We start from the raw sequence: 20,779 nt of genomic DNA on the forward strand, positions 1-20,779 counted from the left end.
GCCTTCTTAGATCGGGTTCTGGTGCATCATCAACGCGGGACCGTTTCTCAAACCACCTTGCATATCCTGGATTTATCTCGCCCTTTGTAGTGTCTGGGACTTGGGTATCATCTTTTAAGTATCGACATCCATTCCACATCTGCTGAATTAAAGCCTCGGGAAGAGTGGCTTTAGGGTGTAACTCGATTACTTGCATACTTAAATCTTCATCATCAAGAACCACTTGGTATCTTCCTAGTTGTATTAGAACTTTCTGTGGCGCATATGGCTGTATGCTTCTCAATCCCAATAGTAGCAAATAACATTTCAAGGTTGACATGTGTATCACTTCCTTTATTGGGAGCCATCCCAAAGTCCACTCAATTTGATTCGCCGTTAAAGCCCTTAGATGAGATACCCAGGCTTCCATCCCTTCTGGGGACTTATAATCTTTTATTCTTTCCTCATAACTCTCGATGAAATTATCATTGCTTGGACCATACTGTATGATCTTGGGCTGATGTTGGAGATATTCAATCATCCACATTTGCAACAAAATTTTGCATCCTTCGAAGACTTTTGCCCCTGATTTACATAAAGTCAACGCTCGATAAATGTCTGAGAGAATGATCGGGGCAAGGGTGTGATTTTCCTTGGTTGTGAGGACCTGTACGACTTTCGCTGTGCGAATATCAATTGTTCGTTCTTTGTTTGGGAAGACCATGATTCCCAGAAAAGCCACCATGAAAGCGAAGCGACGGTGAATCTGCCAGGTGTCTTTATTTTGCTTGTTAGTAAGGCCTTTCTCATGAATTTCAAATCCATCTAGCTTTCCGAACCTTGAATATAGGAAGTTGAAAGAGCAACATCCGTTGATGACATTGTTTTCCTGATTTGATTATTGATGTTCAGAAGACCGAAGAATCGATGTACCGAGGGAGCCTTTGTGAATATCAGATTTTGATTTCTTAGATCTCCGTCAAAACTAGCATATCCAGCTATCTCTTCTAATGTAGGAGTAATCTCGAAATCAGAGAAACGAAAGACATTGTGAACAGGGTCCTAAAAAGTTACTAACGCCGCAATCAGATCATCACGTGGTTTAACTTTCATAATATCTGTGAGATTTCCCAAATGCTTAATGACCCATTTTTGACCATCTTCGCCTAACTCATACCACCACATCTGAAGCCGAAATAGAAACTCGTCTGCATTCGCGGACGGTGGGTTTTGTGTGGTGCTCATTTTGTATCTGAAATTAATTTTAACAAAATCAAGACTCATTTTGAAAACAGACACTAAAAAATTATTATTATTATTATTATTTTTTATTTATCTATTTATTTAGCACTTCTTATTTTTCAAAACTTAAATATATATATATATATATATTTTTTTTTAAAAAAAACATTTTATTTCTCGGCTCTCGCAATGATTTTTTTTTCCAATTAAGCTGGTCAACAAGCAGATCCGAGGCAAATGAATGCACAAGTAGCAAGTAGGATGCACCAGAATGGTCTTTTCATTTCGGGTTCACCTGTCCTAGACCGACCCAACCCCTGTGTTGAGTCTCCAAGGTCAAATGTACATGATGCAAATAAATGTTCCTACTAGGGATCCGGTACGAGGCTGAGTTATTCTAGGTGAAAAACCTGAGGCATATTGTTCTAAACCTGGCTTACCCAAGTGGACAGCTTGAGCCGAAGTGGGGGCAACGTACCGGGAGCACGAAAGTCTACCCGGCCTAGTTACTTGTCCCAACTTCGTCTTATTTGGTATGACCTTTAACAGAAAGGTGGGCCACGCGCACGTGTGCACCATAAATTTAGAAGACTCAGAAAGAAGGTGGGTTACGTAGCAGTTTTATATTCACAATTCAAATAATATTAAAGCGGTAAAAAGCAACATTTAGCATATTAAGCATAAACATGTAAAAATCATATAATAAATAAAGCCAACTATAACAGTTATTTAAGCTCGAATTCATTATGTCCCCAGCAGAGTCGCCAGAGCTGTCACACCTCCTTTTTCCGGCCCCGCGAGGGGCGTAGGGAGTTTTCTCCAATTAAAGGACAGTCGAAACGAGATTTATTTGTTTGTTTCAGAGTCGCCACCTGGGAATTTTAAGGCGTCCCAAGTCACAGGTTTTAATCCCTGAATCGAGGAGAATATGACTCTGTTTGTTATTCTGCGAACCAGAAATCCTGAGTAAGGAATTCTATTAATTCGAGAGAAGGTGTTAGGCATTCCCGAATTCCATGGTTCTAGCACGGTTGCTTAACCATTTTTATATTTGGCTTAATTATCTTGATTTACTAAATACATTTTTTCTTGTTGCCCGATTTTATTACCGCTTTTGTTTAGATTGTTTACAATTATGTAAACGAATCACACGTACGTATATTCATATTATATACCCTTTATAATTGTAGAGAATCGTGTCATGCATACGTGTACACAGAAAGGTTGATAATATTTTTTGTATATATATAAAAAAATGATGTACGCAATTGTGCTTAAAATAAAATCAAGAACATTCGCCCCTTTTGTATGATTAAGTAGTGCCGCACATCTCGGGTTTTTATGAAATTAATTTAATATTCTCCAACGAATCTCTTTTTATTAAAACTTTGGCTCAAATTTGCGCGAACGCATAATTCGTACTGCCTTAAAAATGTAATTTAGGCCACGCGAACGTATCCCTAATTTTACAAAATATTCTTGATGGTAGTATAATTTTTTCCACAAATTGTTTATTACATCCATATTTTTATGTGAAAATCATGAGAAATCAATATTTTTCTAGTCTCTAAATTCCTCGAAAAGAATTCACAATTTATTGGACGTTGATCGCAAATTATATTTTTTCGCGTATAAATTGTATTCCTCCAAGCCATTCAAATTTAAAGAGTAAAAATAAACAACGTGTGATTAATACTACCATTTTTCTCGTAAATACAATATATGTATGCCAAAAATGTGAATGGCGTATAAAACTAAAAAAAAAATTGATTCATGAAAGGAAGTGATATTTTCGAAGAATTTTCATTATTCTATTTGTAGCGAATGCTATTTTTACGTTCTTAAAATTGTTACAATTTATAAATCTAATCTCCTTCTATATCACTTGTTCTTAATCCGATAGGCATAATTATTTTGATTAATTCTGCTTATGATTGAGTTTGGGATATACATAATCAAACCAATTTTTATTCTCAATCTATGCGAACTATTGCTAAACACTAACTTTACGCGTTGCACAAATTGTTGACGTTATCTTTTACATTATTTTTAAATAAATGAGTTGATCACCTTCAAATACCTAGGCCATTTGTTATTAAGAAAGAGAACTAATCTACCTGTTGACTTAATAAGATGATATCACATATAACATCATTCGCCATATTCCAACATTGTGAACATAACGGATTGTATTAATGCATCTTTCAACTATTGATTATAAACATAGCCATTATTATGCCATATATGAACAAAATACAACTAACATCATTCAATCCACAACTAAATCGGATATTTGACAGAATAGGCTAGTGATATAGTTTTTTTTTTTTTTTGACATTTCCATACTATTCTTTACTTAACTAACAATGTCACAAGACTTAATTAATGACCAACTTTATGCCATGTTCCTTATCTTGATAATTCAATCATAACTATACTTAATGAAATTCTGAAGTAGATAACATTATTACAACACTTATACGAACTTCAAACGGGAATGATTAACTAATAGTCATCATGTCAAGCATACTACCATGTTAAATAACTAAAACAAAACTAAAATTTAAACTAATAGATTTAAACGAGTAAAAGACATAATTATAATCCCAAACTTCATTTATTTGGCCATGTTGAAGCTTTCCACAACATGAGTTTAAAATATATACCTGGAAATGAGGGTAAATGAGGCAAATTTCAGCAGTAGCAACAGCAACTAAACTAACAGAATATACCAATGTTTCAACAGATTTCAACAGCAAACAACCAGACCCATGAAGCCCAGACGTATAGTGGCAGGAATTTTAAGAAATTTCAGATTTAACCCAAGCAATATCAACAAACAGACCCGGACAGATTCAAAAAACAATGTTTCAGATTTCCTTTCTTTCTCTTCTATTTTTCTGTTCCAGATCCTTTCTTTTTATTTTTTCCTTAGTTCTGTTTTTTTTCTTCTCTTCTTAATCTCTCTTCAGATTCCTCTCTATAATCTGTATCTCTCTCTCTCTCTTTCGATTCTGTTCTCTATCTCCTTTCTATCTTCTCTCCTTCTCAGATTTGTTCTCTTCTAGATTTTTCTCTATATTCTCCTTCTATTTTTCTCTCTAATCTGTGTGTGTCCCTAAAATTAGTCTCCAACTCCTCTCTTTATACAAGTTAACTCCCTTCTTCTTTAGACCACTGCCCGGACCCCCTCTAAGGCAGATTTTTCCCTTAAAATCTGCCACTAAACTGCTTTTTCTTAGTTAATCAGCACTAAGGATACCTTTCCCTTATTTTCAGCCCTTCCACTTCCCTTGGTTTCCCATTATTACATTAAATTATAGCCATCAACATTCCACTATAACACACTAATACTAACATATTATTCCTACTGTTTCTATCCCAGAAATACCCCTATAATCCCTTAATATTACTGTTATTACTGCCCCAGACCAAAACTGCCTAAACCTTAACAAATTATCTGAATTAAACTGTTTAGCAACTAATAGCCAATTCCTAAAATAAGCAAACACTTTATCCTTACAGATTAGGCTAAACAGGGAAATGCAATAGCTAATTGATCCAACAAACCCAATGTCCAATAGCTAATGGACAAAAGCTAAATTCAGATTGAACACTCAACTTGCATACAAACATATTAACAATACACAGAACTCCACAGAACAAATTTGAATTGAAATTGAGATCAGCATGAATGCAGGGGTATTGTCAGTACTGACCTTGCCTGAACTAACTGCTCAAAATCAACACACACATGTTTGACAAACTTTCTGACTTATCAAACAAGAACCAACTGATTACAACAAAATGATAATAACAAATCCAAAACAGATAAACAGGTTGTTACAATCAGCATTAATGGAAATAAGAATTTACAAAACAACTAATCGACGAACTTAATCGAGTCGATTATACATATTGTAAACAATCATAACCAACAAAGACAATGCTATAATTTGATCTCATAAACGGGTATGAGACATAATCACAGAACCAAATAAACAAATATGAAAATTACACAGGCTACTGAAACAGTCAACAATATACACATAAAATACAGAAAGGAGTAGGGAAAATACCTTTGAACCTTCAAATTTATACGGACACAGGGTCAACTTAGATTTGGACCTTTTGAGGCTGAACAGACTTTATTCGAAGTATTCTCAATTGAGAATACCTCGATTAAAGTCTCTTAGACCTCAATCCCTTAATTAATCGGACAACTTCCATGATTTGGCATTTTAGGGTTTTTTAAAGGTTTGATTTGGGGCTCAATCATTTCTGATCAGATTCGAAGGGAATAAAAGAAGTCTTAGGGGTGAGGGAGGCCTAGGGGTCATTTGATGTGAATCCGAAACGGATCTGGGTGAGTTAATATTTGACTCGAATCTTCAAATGAAGATTCGAGAAGCTCTGAGATGATTCGAGCCAAACAAACAACAGATCCAACGAGGTAGGTTAGGGGGTGCTATGGTGTTAATTAGGGGCTATTTGGTTTTGATCTGAGTTTGGCTCGAATCTTCAAATGAAGATTCGAGAACCTCCAGGAGGATTCGAACTTAGTGGCTAACAGATTTGGATATAGGATAGTTAGGGGGTTCAGGGGTGTTGAGGTGGTGACAGGCGGCGTTGTTGCCGTCGGGTTTCAGGCGATGGAGAGTTAGGGCGGCTAGGGTTAGGGGTGTGTTTTCGGAGATGATGATGAACAGGAGAGGGGGGGTGTTTAGTTAGGGGGCCGGGGCATGGATTTGGGGTTTATATAGGGGAGGGGTGAATTGATCTAGGCCGTTAGATCAAACATGATCCACGGTCAGGATCAGTTCACTTATCCAAACGATGTCGTTTGGTTTAAGTTTGGGGAAAGGGTTGGCCCGGGGGGTGAAGTGGATCGGGTCTTGGTGAGTCTTCGGGGCCGTTGGATCAAGATAGATGAACGGTTCAGATTGACTGCTTAAAATGCCGTCGTTTCATATCAAACAAAGGCTGCCCTGAACCATTTGATTTGTTCGATCAACGGCTCAGATTGATGATACCCATACGATGTCGTTTGGGAGCCGGTTGAGACCTGGTCTTGGACTGGGTCATTACCCATTTTGGGCCTGAATTATTTTTGTTAAAAATGGCCCAAACCAATTTTCTTTTCTTATTTTTCTTTTACTTATTAAATTCCTAATTTTAATTATAAAACATTACCCTTACAAAAATATTAATTACCTTTTAACAACTATTAACACATAGACAAAACATTAAACACATAATGACACATTTAAATGACAAAAATAGAACAAATGCATATTTTTTCGATTTTCTTTTTGAATTTAATCAATTCTTAAATGCATAATTAAATCTTATATATGCATGCAATTATAACAAAGTAAACATTTACGGACAAAACACAAATATTTAACAAATGCCACATAATTTCTAAAAATTGCATACCAAGAAAATTTTGTTTTATTTTTTGATTTATTTTAGAGTATTTTTTGTGAGGCAAAAATCACGTGCTCACAGCAATCAACGAAACACTCAAGTGGGAGTTAATCTTTGTTGAAAACTTCAGTTAAGATATTATAAAGAATTTGATTGCTTTCTCTTTTTATTTTTAATTGTTGCAATATTATGCGATTGCAAATTCGTTTTCGACGAGTAATATGTTAAATTGATTAATGGAAAAATTATGCGATACACAAACATATACGCTGTATTTATCATTCGTACGTAGCTATATTTTAAGAAAATTATCATTCATAGTTGTATTTAAATTTTATAACAAATCAAGTGTAGTATTGAAACAAGACATCAATTGTTTTGAACTAAAACAAGAGAGTAATAAGTCCTTGTAGTTCAGTTGGTTTGACCACTCGCTTAGCAAATACAATCGATACAGGTTGTATTCTTTGTTGATCCCCTGACTTTAGGCTATTAGAGATCAAAACCAATGCACCACTTAGTCTCTTTTGATCATGGGTTCCATCAAGTATATATATTTATTTTTTTTTCAAATTATGTACATCATATCCATACTTTAACCCGAGGACCACGGGTTTACGTGAATCATATTTTACATGGTAGATCCGCCCCTGCTATAAACGAATATAATATTCATTGCGTGTGTGAATACAAAATGGTAATTCCTCTTGATTAATTAATAAGAAAAAGTAGGGAGTTAATTAGGAGAAGTAAATACCAACGCGTTTCTAAGATTGGCTTTTTTCGATGGTAAATATGTGGAGTTTTTCTTTTTTGGTTTCCGACCAGGTGTTCGATATCCGTATTGGAGCCCGACTATATTCGGATTCGTGCCGAGTAGGGCCCCATTCGGGGGTAGTACTTTCTACCAAGAATTTTTCCATACCCAGGGCTTAAACTCGAGACCTCTACTTAACGGAGGAGCAACTCTATCCTAACACTTGCATTCATGACACGTACTCTCCCTTTTCGTGTAAGTGAAAGTTAGATTCATGATGGATTAACAGTGGCGTTTTCTGATTAACTTTCTTTCTTGTTTGTATTTTTTGCTTTTTCTTCTTAATCTTCCTTCTATATTATAAAATTACTTATTTGAAAAGTTAAACAATTTCTTAAACTTTTTATGTGTAAATTGTGATTTCTAGTACGAACTCTTTATATAATATTATTTTTTAAACATGTAATTTTTATTTAAAAAATTAAAATAAGTACACATTCGATTCTACACAGAAAATTGGACTTGTCGATTTTCATACTCCGAATTCGGCAAACATTTACTCGCGTCGCATGTTTATACACATCAACAAGTGCATGATATGTGTTTGTACATAGATTCATCTCACTTAGTTATGCTTAATTAAAATATATATTTTGCACTTAATAAAATGACATAACTATAATAAATTGGTACAATTTGCTAAAATGACCGGGGGTAGAGAATACTATTTTCTTTTATTTTTCAGCTTATGCAACCACTAGTCATTCCGAGAGGAAATATTTTACTTGGAATAGTTTTCCCTTTCAGCTATTATGGGAGCATTCTAGCTGCCTGCCACTGCGCTGCACATGGAAGAACAAACCCTCAACTCCTAGGAGTGTACATCAGTCGAGTTGGTTCGGGTTTTATAATTATCAAATTAAATTAATTGTGTCGGGTTATTAAATCTAAAGATCAAACCAAACCAATAAAACTCAAATTTTTCAATCTCGATTTTTTCCGGGTTTTCTCGGATTTTCTCGAGTTTTTTTCTGGTAAAATCTTCGTAGAACAAAACATATAACATGTGCTCAAAATATTTCTTTAATCCCAGTAAGATACAACTATATAAAGTATTTTCCAAAAAAATAATACAAAATATGAGATGTGTCCATGACATTATCCTAAAATATTCAACAATAAAGATAATAAATTATGTAATATAAATATTGCTAATTAAAAAGCCATAATAAAAATAAACATAACCTAAAAGTACTAAGTCATGTTAAAATAAGTAGACTAATAAGGGAGTATTAATTACATGACTAAACACTAAAGAAAAAATAGATATTCAATACATCCCCTTTCGTAATATTGAATTGAATGTCTTTTGTTAGCATTAGTATTGATTTGATTTTAGCTTGGCCTTTTGTTAGCATTATTTAATTTACTAATATTAATGGCTATAAAACTTATTGGAACATTCAAAAGTTCTAAGTCCAACCTTGAAATAATACCTTAAAAGATAAAATTATGAAATTTTTTAAGAAATATTTATAAATTACATCACAATAAGTATATTTATATATTAAATATATCTAAAATTTCTATATATGTAATGTCGGGTTGGTTTGGTTTCGGTTTGACTTTCTTTAGTTAAAACCAAACCAAACCAATTATGGTCGGATTTTTTTTCCAACACCAAACCAAATCAAATCAAACCATAGTCGAATTTTTTTTCGGTTTGACTCGAATTATTAAGTTGGTGCGGTTTGTCGGTTTCCTTTGTATACCCCATCCTCTAACTATATTGCTTGTTAGTGTTTGTCTAAAATTCCCAAATTCTGATTTGGGTGTAAGCTCCTCATTCTTTTTAAACTATTTAGTGTTTATATGTAGATCCATGCACGAATTCGGATTTGGGAGTAAGCTTAATCTATTTTATATGATTTTCATTAAATTGCCACGGATCTCGTATCAGGGCAGACTGCCTATAACATACCCCTTGGGGCAGATGCAGATTCAGGATTCAAATTTTATGGGTTCATATTCGCAATTTTAATACATTTCATCTAGTTTAATGGGTTCAAAATTTATTATTTGTACATATCTAATGATTTTTTGAGCAAAAATGTAAGGTATGAGCAAATTATGAATTCAATTGAATCCGTAGCTTTTACACTGCATAGAATAGTTTGTACGCGGAATGACCTTTTTATTTTATAACCTAACTTCTATATGAAGCAAAAGTTAAATAAATATACTAGTATATGGAAAAGGTTTGGACACTTTGCGTGATGCTCGTGGCACAAAAGCTGATCATGAAATTGACGAGAATGCATTTAATTAATTCACTGCTCAACTAAACCTTCTGCATCGAACTCCCAAAAGTAAACCTTAGGGATAGCGACAATCAATTGTTTCACAAAGCAATAATCTTGATAAGCTTCGTCCTTCAATTTTTTCATTTTTCAATGATTTATGATAAGCTTAGCTTTTTGCTTTTATTTAATGTATCAACGTAGAAGATGATGTTTGACGAGGCAACAATTTCGATGAGATTCTTCCTTTAAATTTTCATTTTTGAAACAAGTTATCTAAACCTTAGTTTTTTGCTTTTATTTAATGTATCAACGTAGAAAATGATACTCCTATTTTAATTAATTTAGATTCGCAATAAGTAAATACGTAAAAGGGATAAAATACTTTCTACTGAAAGGTTATCTCCATTCTCAGCATTTAAATTGAGACTTTTATTTAAAGATGGTAGAATTCTAGCCATCTTATGACATCCTTAGTGGCGTAGATATTTCCTAAATACATTTGTACAAGACGCTGAATTCTCCCCGTTCATTTTACTTGTCTTAATTTGATTAGATATTAAATTAAGAAGACTTTTGATTTATATATTATTAAACTAAAAATGTATATAACCTATTATATATGCCATTATTTAAATCTTATATCTTAAATATGTCATGACGGTGTCATTAAGAATTAAATAAAAATTTACTAAATAAAAATGTTAACGTTTTTTTTCAAACAATAATTAAAAATTAAGCAAAGACTATTAAAAATGAGTTGATGTTTATCTAAAATTCCAGATTTTATCCAGCTACAAAAATGAAGTCTTCAACCCCTTTTATCTTCTTTTTTATGATGCCTGAGATTTTCACGGCAAAAGATAAGTGTACAAAACCTAGAAGAAACTTACACAATTGATTGAAAAAAACTCAGAAATTAAACGTTGTTGTACCATGGTGAGTACAGAGGGATTTCTTACTTCATTTCTGGGAACTGCATAGGAGGATTTTCCAATTTCCAGCGTTCGACTAAGGAGAAAACTATAAGCCCTACTGATGTTACAACTATTGAAGAAACCTTACCCATATAGATGAGCAAAAACAAAACGAAAACAAAAAAATACAAACAAAACGAGCTTAAATTCATGACTAATAAGTTGTCACATTCAGCTGAACCATATTTAGCTTCTTTCTGCTCGTATGATGAGATTGATGAGATTGAGTTTGAGTTTGAGTTTGATCTTGATAAGTCAGAAGATGATGATGTAGTTGATGATAAAGATGAAGTTGAGTAAGAAAGTTCAGATGATGAAGAGCTTGCTTTTGATATTGTCTTGTCTTTTCTACTACTCCTCCTCCTCTTACCTTTTGTTTTCAACTGCAAATTAAACCTTAGTCAAAATTTAAACCATAAATTTCAGATAAACCCAACAACAAAATAAACTCAGTAAAATTTTACTTGGGGAGTATAGTTTGTACTCGGACAACAAAATAAATTCAGTAAAATTTTACGAGTGAGGTCCGGAGAGTATAGCTTGTACTCGGACATTATTTCTATCTTGAAAAAATAGAAAAGTTATTTTCAAGAGACTTTCAGCTCAAGCAAAAATGAAAAAGAAGCAGTAACGATAACAAGATAATAAAAAAGCTAAAGTGAAAGAAACAACCGGCAGAAAAGACTTACAGTTGGATTTTCTTTATGATATTTTTTTCTTGAAGAAGAGTGATGATCAACATCATGCTTGAGAATAAGAGAGTCCTCTGCAACATCAAGAGGTCGAAAACAGAGGAAAAGCTTGTTCTTCATTTGGACAGCTGATTTAGGAGAAAAAACGGAGACGACAATTTCTGAAGTGTTGTGAATTTATACCAAGGGAGTTGTAGTTGAAAACAAGAAAAGGTGGTCTTGGTTTGTCAGGTCACAGGTGGTAATTCGGCTGCTTAGGCCGGCGTCTCTCCTATTCTTCTATTTTGCCAGTTGCTAGTAAGACATGTGATGGAAAACAACCAACTTACTCTATTATTATTTATGTCAAAATCGGATCAGAGAAATAGATTATGAACTCGACAAGTATTTACCGTATTACTCCAATATGAAGACTTCAAACACCCAAACATAACTACTCCCTCAATCTTAACTTATATGACACAATTTTAGTATGTTAAAATGATATATTTTTTATATTTAAAAGTTATTTAACTCTAAAATTTTGTTGTACTTTTGATAGGATGATTTATAGTCACACAAATTCGGAACTTATATATCAGCACCTATAGTTAGCTAACTTAACCATAGTTAGAATGGTGGTCATTAGCATAGTTAGTACATTTGTCAAGTAGTTAGTCTGTTAGAGTAGTTGTATAAATATACACTGTGGGCTTCCATTTGTACTGTACAGAAAATAACAGAATCGAATTTCTTCTCTTCTCTCTTCGACATTGATTTCTCTTCTCAAGCTGCATGTCAATGATAAATTCATCATGGTATCAGAGCTATTAATCGAATGATTCTAGGGAATTTTTCGTGCAATCGAAGAAAAATTTGAGAGAATCTACTCAAATTTAGCATTTTTGAACCCTAATTCTGCGCATTTCCATGGCGATTTCTAGAAATGCCGCAAATACTGTGAATAATGGAGCTGAAGCGAGTACTGGAAAAGTCGTTAGCTCTATCGTTCTCGATCACAATCATTCTCTTTACCTACATCGCTCCGACGGTCCTAGATCGATGCCAATGAGACTCATTTTGACAGAAATGGAGAATTACCCTCTTTGGAGTAGTGCAATGAAGGTTGCATTACTAGGTAAGAATAAATTGTGTTTAGTTGATGGATCGACATCAAAGGAAGATTTTGGTTCTGAGTTAGTGAATAAGTGGAATCCATGTAATGCCACTGCGACTTCATGACTTATGAGCAATGTGAGCAGAGACTTGGTAACAAGAGTGCTGTTTTCCTCTAATGCACAGAAGGTTTGAGCTGCCTTCAAGGAACGATTTGACAAAGTAAATTGGTCAAGACTATATTACTTGCACAAGGAAATATTCACTCTCACACAGGGGATTTCATCAGTGTCAACTTATTTCACCAAGCTCAAAGTTCTCTGGGCAGAGTATGACTCGATACTGCCATCTCCGTCAGCTACATAGTATGTTGATCAATTGGAATATCAATGGCTGATGCAGTTTTTGATGGGATTGAATGACAATTTTGAGAAAGCGAGGAGCCAAATCCTCTTGATGCCTACTCTACCATCTATTAATAAGGTTTATGCTATGGTAGTTCAGGATGAAAGCAGGAAAATGATTGCTAGTGGTACCTATGGGCAAGCTGGGCATATTGATCCTACTGCCTTGTTCACTGCTCATTCAACAACCAGACCAAGGTGAAGTTACAATTTAGAATGTGATTTTTGTCATTTGAAAGGTCATACTAAGTGTGAATATTACAAACTAATGAAGTGTGAATTTTGTAATTAGACAGGGCATCTAAAGGAGAATTGTTACAAAACTGTTGGATATCCATATGAGTTCAAGCAGAAGAGGAAAGTGAATGCAGCCATAGTTGATACAACTGAGTAGCAAGTGTTGGGAACTCCACCAACTGCGTATCAACCAAGCAACAATGCTAAAACTGCCGATTTCTTCACTAAGGAACAATACAACCAGCTATTACAATTGCTGAATAAAAACTCCATTGGAGAAGCAGGTGCCAACACGACAGGTAAATATTTCTGCGGTAATGTAGCATTATGTGAAAAAACTCTGTAAATAGATAGTTGTCATGATCCAACTTTCTCTCCGTTTGGGTATCGTGATGGAACCTAGTCATAGAGACTAGGTAAGCTTAACATTTTCAGAATAACAACAATAATAGAGAACATCTAACAATTTGAAAGGGAAATCTCCACAAAATTTACAATTCCCAAAACCGGCAGTACAAGTCATAAGCTCTATAGAGTTCGCTACAACTTCTAAATACAACTATTTAGAAATAAGTAAAACAGTGTGAACAAAAACATAGGAAGGTGACTTTGAAGCCTGCGAACGCAGCAGGAGGGGTACCTTGAGTCTCCTTGGCAAGAATCTGCACAACTACTAATGATCAATACATGGATTTGTACAAAAAAATATACTGAAGTGTAGTATGAGCACACCACAGCGGTGCCCAGTAAGTATCAAAACTAACCTTGGTGGAGTAGTGACGAGAAACAGTCAAGACACCCACTAGTCTAATAAACAGAACAAGCAGAAGTGTAGGAACAACAGAATATAATATATCTACATAAGTCTACGCAATATGGCTAACAATACAAAACTTTGCAATAAGAAAGGAACAACAAGTATCAGCGGAATACCATAGAAATGACATAGAAGAGTGAGCGAAAACACAACCTAAATCCGAAACCATAGATACAACAAGGACAAATAATAACTCAACAACTACGGCAATTTTCATATTTGATTTTTAGTCAACAAAGTCCAATCAATTAGTCAAATCCTTCAAGTATAATTCTTTCACCCATAAGTTTTCGAATAGAAATCTTAGAATATAATCTTTCCCAATAAAGATATTTCGAGATATACTTCCTTCAAATAAATAAATAGATTTCAAACATAGTTCTTTCAAAATAAGTACCTTTCGAATATAATCATTTCAAATAAATATCTTTCGAATATAAGTCACCCTATGACACCTCATCTCATAATCATACAATACAGGTCTCAATACCTGAACCCTAACACTTGGCATCCTGTGCACTCATCACACCTCATAACCGCACTGACGACTCACGTGCCAAATAGAGCTATTCTCACATGGAAGGCAAGTAAACAAGGGTGTGCGTCTATACTCATCAATACCAAGAAACCTCTTATCCGATAAGGGTACTTAGCTATGTGTATGTTTGTGCAAGAGTCCTAACATAGTTCATACCAGCTAGTAAGTATAAGGAAAATAACGGACAACACATAGAATAAATGAAAGAAAAAAACTCATAACATAGTGATAACAACTGGGGATCTCCCGAGATACCGTCTTGTAGTCCCAAACATAAATGTACAGAACAGGGGGATCTCCTGGAATACCGTTCTGTAGTCCCAAAGTAAATAAGGGGATCTCCTAGAATACCGTTCCGTAGTCCCAAAATAAAGATGCAGCGCAACCAACAAAGATGACAGTTACAACACGACAGAAACCTCGTGCATCATCACAACAAGTACAATAGAAACAATGACAATAAGAAAAAGCACAGCAAGTAAATCAACTCAAGAACTTTAATTCACAAAGAAACGGTAGAACCCGTTTGGAAGGAATAACAACAGTGAAGAATGCTAGGTGTAACGAGAACAACTTAACAAGGGAAAACTAAAATGTAGCAGTGATCCCACAATATACAATTCAACAACAAGGAAACTAACACGAGTCAAATAATTCCAAATAATGCTATGTCGGCTGATATACAAGATATCTAATTTCTTTTAAGGTTGAGTAATTACGAAGGTTATTCAGCAATTCAATTAAGGAATAGTGGCGGAAAGATAATAGCAACTTCAATTAAGACTAAACAATTATAGGATGAGATAATAATTATTTCATATAAAGTTAGGCAGTATGAAAACATAGCATGACAATAGGAGAGGTACAAATCTTCAGTTAAGTGAAATAAGAGTCAAATAGGCAATAATAATGAATTATAAGCAACTAATTCAAATTAAGCATGTAGAGGTGAAACTAGTAAATAGACACTCAATCATATCAATAACAATTTTATATTTAGTGAATATAAGGACTTAAGAACCCTAAAAGGCTAACTATCCACAAATAAGTTCGAGCACGCACTCGTCACCTCGCGTACATGGACCACAATCAACATACAAGACTCAATCCTAAGGGGAAATCTCTCACACAAGATTAGGCAAAATACTTACCTCAAAGAAGACAAACCGATACTCTAAAATGAACTTCTCTGGTGAAAAAGACCTCCGGACGGCTCAAATCTAACCAAAATAACTTCAAAGCACAAATAAAACTCATAAGAAACCATTCCGGATCATAAAGTCTCAATCTTTAACAAAATCCAAAAATTGGTCCAAAAGTTGACACCCACGCCCACAACTCGGAACCCGATAAATTTTATAAAAACCAAATACCCATTCCAATACGAGTTCAACCATACAAAAATTATCAAATTCCGATACCAATTCATCCTTCAAATCAAGATTTTTCATTTTGAAAATTTTCTTCAAAACCAAACATTTTCCTCCACCAAAAACACAATTTAAAGGATAAAAATAAAGATAAAATCATGGAATATAATAAATTCTAGGTGAATAACACTTACCCAATCGATTGACTTGAAAAACCCACGAAGAATCGCTTAAAACCGAGCTCTACAAGTCAAGATATGATAAAAATGGCCTAACCCTCGATTTAGAAGATATATATATTCTGCCCAGGTCTTTATGCATCGTGAACGCGGGGAAAGGATCGCGTTCGCGATGAAAAAAAATGGAAGCTGCTCAGTTTTGCTTCGCGAATGCGAAGAAGAAAAGTCTTATGGCCCAACAACTACTCTTTAGGAACGCGTGAAGTAGTACGCGAACGCGAAGAGTGGAATGGCATAACTATGCGAATACGTGAGATGAACGCGAAATCGATGAAGGAAAAGACAGACCTTCGCGAATGTGAGAGAATGTATGCGAATGTGAAGAAGAAATTTGGGGTGGTCAGCAGAAGAACTTCGCGAATGCGAAAGTCACTTAGCGAATGCGAAGAAGGACACTAGAAGACATGATCAGTAGTTCAAAATTGGAGGAAAATGACCCGTAACCCACCCGGAACACACCCGAGGCCCCCGATGTCACGACCCAAATCGATGGGCCGCAACGGACACCGGGTACCTTACTCAACCGAGTATCTACGTAATGTTTCTTTCGTATCATACTATCATAGGTAAATAAGCCAGAGAGGTTGTCGTGAGATAAGTAGAATAAAACATGGGGAAAATACTCTACATAGACCGACCCAGCCTAATATAAGAACTTACATACGTGACATACGAGCCTATAAGACCAACATGATCATTGGTAAACTCAAAATATAGGCTGACAAGGCCATACAAGTATCTGTATACATGACATCTGTCTACAAGCCTCTAATAAGTCATACTTAACATAAAGGTCGGGACAGGGCCCCACCATACCAAATAATATGCGTCTAAATCATACTGACCAAACAAGCAACTCCGAAGCAAATGGAGCGCACCAACATATTCCGCTGAGCTGATAGCCTAATTGGAGGACTCTCAACATGTCTATCGGGACATGTGGGCATGAAACGCAGCGTCCCCAAGCAAAAGAGGCATCAGTACGAATAATGTACTCAGTATGTAAGGTACATAAATAAGTAGACATGGAAAAAATATAGAGTAAATGACTCAACCTATAAGTTTGGGTAACTTTGTAAATAATGAAACAATTATAGTGTCATGCATATGTGCATGAATGTCATGTCATGCATAAGTACATGTTTCATAACATCATTAGGCCTCTGAGGGCATCCCATCATATTATGTCGGCCACTGTGGGCAAAATCATCAATGTATACCAGCTGATTAGGTGGTGGTGAATATATAATACCATAACCTTTCCCATATTCCATATACATATAATATACATATATATGCGTATATAACGCCATCTGGTCATAAGTCAATGTACATGTATAAATGAATGCCATGCATGAGAAGTATGTCAATATAATCTTTCGGAATATTATAAGACCATTATGCCTTTGAATAATATCGTGAAGTAAACTTTATCAACTTACGTATTTTGTGAGACCCATGAACAAACGATAGAATAATAAGACATATAGGAATTCAAGAACATAGGCACCTCTAATACTTCTATGAATAGAGTTATTTATGAAAGTTGTACATTTGCTCATTTCGTTTGTGTCATATAGATCATGCCAAAAGAAAAGAAGGGATAGCCTTAACACACCTGAGACGATTCTCTTGACAATCCTTCCAACGCACGTTTTTTGTGACAAATCGCGTAACGGTGGATCGAAGTAGGGGAAATTCATATGATATTCTTGAGAAAGATTGCACCGTACTCCCTTAGAATCGCAAATTCCGTTGCTATTACGCAGTATAATTTCGTATAAAATTTTTGATGAGCAAAATCATGTCAAAGTATCTCACTTTGTAGGAGAGTCAAATTTAATTTTTCCATCCGACAATTATTTTGATTACAAATTAATACCGTAGAGGGATTGTTTTATCCACAAGTAATTTTGGTCAGATAGTAAGTTTAAGGTTCTTTGCAAATGGAGTTCAAAATGTAAAATCTGAAAGGTTGAGAAACTATATAGGCAAACATATATATATATATATAGGCAAACATATATATATATATATATATATATATATATATAGGCTAACGTTACACATTTTGCTCTTCAGTCATTTTTGAAAAACAAATATCATTCTAATTATCCCATCCTACAAAATTTGATGGCTTTAGATGCCTTATATGTGGAGGTGGCAGCCACCACATCCCCTATTTTTCCACCTTATCTAATGACTTAATGAGTCATGAATGATAAGGTGGTTTGCTGCCACATGGGGGGGGGGGGGAATCTATCATTATCACAATTCTTATCCACTTAGTTCCTTAATTAAGTTGTTAATCTCCATTAACCAATAATTATCTAATCATCCATATTATTAGAAATTTTCTCAAATTACTTAAAACATCACTCACTTTTAACACACTTTATACACCTTATAATCATGGTCATGTGGTACCATATATGGTACTAATCCATAAATACCGGGTATTATAACTTGGGTCGCATTTTATCCCAACATGACAATCTTCGACGAAGTTTTTTTTCTTCGATTTACTTACCATCTTACCTACACAAATTTACTCATTATTTGTTTGAAATAGCATAATACTTATAATCCCAAAATAATCTCATTCCCAAAATTTCGTCGATTAACTTACGACGAAACTTTAACGTATGAAAACATGGGGTGTAACATCATTCCCCCCTTTGAAACATTCGTCCTCGAATGTTGACTGATGTACTTATCATTATTATACCCTATAGTCCTTGTGAATACTTTAGTACTCTCCTTGCCATTTTAGGCAGTTGTTCTGTGAATAAATCCAAGGTCCAGGGTATTGCCACCTGTAGGTATCCTTTTCACAGTACTACCTGTGGTCGGAATTCTCCATTCTCGTAACTCTTGCTACCTTCTAATATTAAGAGTGATTCTACAATGTTCTCAATCGTGATATTTATAACTTTCTGGGTCCAATAAGCATACTCCTAATTTACTTAGTTGATGTAACTCTTTAGTTTCCTCTTTCTTTTGATTAGCCTTTATGTAGGCTCATGCTATCTTCCGGTCTGTGTCTCATGGCATTTAGTTATTACTTTAGCCTTTTATAAATGCTATGGAAAACCATGATATAACCTTTTAATGATTCAATCTTCTGTCTATGACCTGGACCCAATTCCTTCTTTTAGCTTATACCGAAGTCTTCTACGGCTGATCATTAATCAAATAATTCTTTTTGTTCCATTTTAGCTTTCTTCAAACGTAAGCAATTGCTTTTCCTGGCCTTTTTGCCCCCTTGTTGCGTGCATACTTAGCTTATCTGAGTTTTCACGCATGCCGAAATTTTTGTGCAACTCATATGGTCTCGAATATTACTTTTGGTCTTACTCCCCGCTCATTAGCCATGGTAGGGTCCACTTTCTTTTGGAGTGCATATAATTTTGTGGTGAGACTGGTTTTTCCTCTTTAGGTCACTGTGCTTTGGTTAAAGCCTTCTTCCTTATTTCCTCAGCTAGTCTTTCATTGTAGTACTTAGGGGGGAGGGATCCTCTGACTCTTGTAAGGCTGCGAGCTTATCACATCGTATGCCTGACGTAATTTTTGATGTTCTTCCTCGCCTATAATTACCCATAGTTACTTATCTCCATGCCATTGCGCTTTTAGGGTTACTCTTGAACTAATATTTTGATTGACTTTATGGTGGCACTCTCTTTTATTTCCGTAATACTCATATGGTACCATTTTAACTTCCCCAAATCTTATATGGATATTTTTTAAGGATCACAATGTCATAATTGTTAGGCCAAATTCCCCATATTGGGGTTCCCTATGTTTATATTGCACGATCTGTTGATTTTTCTGTATCCTCTTGTCTAGCCATAGCTAGGTTCTTCTTGAATCAACTACTAACTACTTGTTGGCCCATTCCTATATCAATATTCCGCGTAATCTTTCTTGGGTTATTTCCTTTGTCTTAACTTACCTCTCGCACTGTCTCTTTAGTACTCAATAGCATCTCGGGCAAGAACCCTTACTTCCTCTCCTTGACGTCGTGTTTGTATAATGCTCTGGTATCGTACCATATCTGAAGGCTTTGGATAAGTGCAATCTCATCCCTTTTTCATTTTATCGTATTCTTCCTTTACCATTCCATAATTAAGTAAAACCACTTAATTCTGACGTAATGCCACCTCACTCCACATTCTCCCCTTTAGGGAAGTACTAATATTTAGTGCTACAACGATCTACTTATAGATGTTTTACCACTTCTATTGGCATCTTCTCACATTGTCGATGACCCTTACTCGCCTTGTGGTAATCCTTCTATACCAAGGATAACGAAATTCCTTACTCGTAAGGGTGGTACTTGGTGTAACTGGCACACATAGTCCCTTAAGCTTAACTTTGCTCACATTGATTGCTTCAGGGAAATGTCTTCCTGAATGACCATTCTCTGAATTTCTCATGAATCTTCTTCTATTGTCCATTCTATTATCGCCGGAATGAAATTTGAAACTCTCATGATGCCGAGTATTATCCAATCACTCAGTCCCTAATCCACGTTTAGTTTATCTTATTCACCAGCCCATACTGACTTCTATTATTCTGGGGTCTAATTTTTCCTTTTGATAGTTGCGTTGGAGTCACGAACTTGTTTCTTGAAGTGAGGATATGACTTCATGGCCTATACTCTTTTGTTATCTCAAGGCCTGTCATCTCTTGTCTTTTCCTT

The 20,779-nt window shown here is 35.0% G+C and overlaps 1 long non-coding RNA gene across 1 annotated transcript; it reads right to left on the reverse strand.

The window, feature by feature from the left end:
* Positions 1-10,609: 10,609 nt before the first annotated feature.
* Positions 10,610-11,519, reverse strand: LOC104248894 (uncharacterized). Its single transcript, XR_011401129.1, has 2 exons — positions 11,375-11,519; positions 10,610-11,068 (listed from the first exon to the last, which is right to left on the reverse strand). It is a non-coding gene; the product is annotated as an uncharacterized lncRNA (long non-coding RNA).
* Between the last annotated feature and the right edge of the window lie 9,260 nt (positions 11,520-20,779).

This window comes from Nicotiana sylvestris, chromosome 7, assembly GCF_000393655.2.
Source record: "Nicotiana sylvestris chromosome 7, ASM39365v2, whole genome shotgun sequence".
In the NCBI taxonomy this organism is placed as follows: domain Eukaryota; kingdom Viridiplantae; phylum Streptophyta; class Magnoliopsida; order Solanales; family Solanaceae; genus Nicotiana; species Nicotiana sylvestris.